Genomic DNA, 2924 nt, shown 5'->3' with positions numbered 1-2924 from the left:
GTCGTAGTAGTAGTGTAGTAGTGTACGTGCGTGACGTGCGTAGTCGTGTCGTGCGTGTCGTGTCGTCGTGCGTCGTGCGTCGTGCGTGCGTGCGTGCGTGCGTGCGTGCGTGCGTGCGTGCGTGCGTGCGTGTGTGTGTGTGTGTGTGTGTGTGTGTGTGTGTGTGTGTGTGTGTACAATTGTATGCTAAACGCGCTAGCAACTTGTCCTAAGCGTAGAGCACTTTCTCTTCAGCGCAGATACTGAAGGCTAATCTGAAAAGGATGCTGGCTATTTCATGGTCGTAGTATCGACAACTAACATACTAGATAAGATAATAACTCTTTTACATATCTATTTCCTTTCATTCACTTAGCATGATATTGATAAAAATATCGAAGCTGAGATAATTTTTAAATTATAAGTGAAGATTACTAACCTAACTCTCAAAATATTCATAAATTAAGCATCGAGAGCACAAACATACGATAAAATCCTTCAGGTTCTTCAATGTCCTTCATGTCCTGTTCCTGTTTAATTTCAAGTTGGCATTCCTTTAGCAGAATTTTAACTTGAGAGCTAATTAAAGCGAGATCTTTATAAAAAGGTCGACTTCATTAAACTTTAATGCCAACAAGCCCGGAAAAGAGTAACTATACACTAACACCGTATATAATTTAAGGTTCATCCACTCTTACACGCATATTTATCGATGGACATTGCGTATTATCGCCGAGAGTCGCATCGAAATGACACATCGGCCATGATGCGCTACGTTACACCGCTACTCTTCCGTAATTACAACTCAGAGTACCATTAATTTTCGTATCGTTTCCCCCTCGCTGCCATGAAAGAGAACAAACAGTGGAGCGTAGCATATCCCCCCCAGACCATATCTCTGCTCTGCACGGAGTATAGTATCTCGCACGGAGTATCGGCACGTACAAAGCAGCGCATTTCCTCGTCGCTCGCGGCCGTTGTTCCAGCTAATCGTTCTAAAATCGTATTTTTCCGCTCGCGAAATCGCGCGCCTTCGCTTCTGCGTCGCGGAAAAGTGCATCTCGTCGAAGCAAACACGGTGAAAGCACGAACCCCCTCCCACCCCCTTATCCCCCTAGATCGTTCGTGGCCAGGGGAACGAACGCGCACAGCGCACTCCCGGCCGGGGGGCCCCGGCCTCTCACTTTCGCTCTCCGGAGAAAGTCCGGCCGCCCCGTCGCGTCGATCCCTCTCCCCCGTTTCCCCCCTTTCTCCTCTCATCCTCCCCTTGCTTTGTAAAACCCCCCCTCGCGTCTTCGGCTCTGTAAAAGACTCCGCTTACCATCGCGCTCGCTTTGACGAGAACTACGGTGCACGCCTGCACGCTGTTGCGAGCTCTCCGTCTCCCCTCGTTCTCTTCGCCCGCCCGCCTAATCTCTCGCTGTCCCCTCCTCCTCCCTCTCGGTCCCGCACCCGCGTCCGCAACGGTTGTGCACTTCTTCTGCGGTGTACTCTCGCGATCCAACAAGGGGTTAATGCACTCCTAGAGCAAACCATAACCTTAGCCGGAGCTCTCGAAGAGGCGCGGGAATCTCACTACCGACGACAAACGAGCCTTGCGGTATGCTCTCGAGGTGCATTTATAATCGAATTAATGCTCTTGTTTTTTTTTTAGAAACGCGTTAAGTCATGCTTAATTTACTTCACTTTTTAACGTGACGACAATTTCTTAAAAATTAATCGTTGAAATCTTTGTAATGTAGCAGCAAATCTATCTTTCATTATAAAAAAGGTCAAATATAATCAACAATTGATAAAAGAAATAATTCTTTATGTACGTAAATAATTATTTACGTACAAAAATCAACTTCTAAGAAATTAATTTATTTTTCTCGATGCTTAAATCGCAGAATTTTTTTCTGTCTGTAAACACTCCTATTTGAGATTTCTACATGTTTATATCTTTCCACCCTTCATACATAAAAAAAAAATCACCTATAATTCAACAAAAAATAAATAATAAAAATAAATAATTGGCTATGTATAAAAATTACCAGACAACATCATGTCTAAAAGACGTCATAAAGATATCATAAAGACGTCTTTTAGACATCGCTTATTATCTAGGTTGCTTAGAAAGGAAATTGATTTACTTTTCTCAGATCATAAAGTTTTAACTATCTGGATTTGGACTCGAAATCTTTATGTTTATATTCTAGTATTAGATGACAAAATCTTCATCATTTTCCCTCCGCTGGCAACTAGGGTCTTAAAATCATCGATATTTTTTTAATTGCAAATTTTGGTAGATAAGCTTAAACAAATTAATCTGTAAAACAAATTAATAAAATACAATACGACTTCTGATGGTAAAAACTCGTTAAAGCTTTGACAAGTCAGAATTTTTTCAGATGTTTATATAATCCGAAATATAAACAGAATAAAAATTGTTTTGTTTCTCAAAGATCCCTATTTGTGATGGAAGATTAAAATTCATGTTATCGGCGAAAGGTTAACATTCGAATACGATTTTAGAATCGATGTCTTGACTGTTGATAATACATGTGGCAAAGTTTGTATGGCGGGAAGTAAATAGTTAATTTAGTCTGGGCGGAAAGTGCCCGGTTACAACGCAAGAACGATCGCGCGTATCAAGGGAAAGTATCTCAGAAACACGTGCGATTATCATATGATGTCGCCGTCGGACTCTAAAAGGGGCTTTTCGGTGAAGAGCATGCGCGCAGAGACGCATTTATAAAACGGCATCGTTAAGAGAGATGCGAGTGAGATACGCGATTAAGATTCGTGGACGAAGACCTTGGCGAACATTGTCCGTGCGCGATAATTGGCCGCGGTATTGTATGCGTGCTCCTTCGACAGACGGAATAGTTTGTCTCTCGTACGTCTCTTTTTCATCGAACTGACTCGTGCTATCTTTCTTTCTCTTTCATACTCTCTCTCTCTCT

The sequence above is a fragment of the Atta cephalotes genome (genome assembly GCF_000143395.1).
Source record: "Atta cephalotes unplaced genomic scaffold scaffold00027, whole genome shotgun sequence".
Lineage (NCBI taxonomy): Eukaryota > Metazoa > Arthropoda > Insecta > Hymenoptera > Formicidae > Atta > Atta cephalotes.
This window is presented reverse-complemented; position numbering follows the sequence as displayed.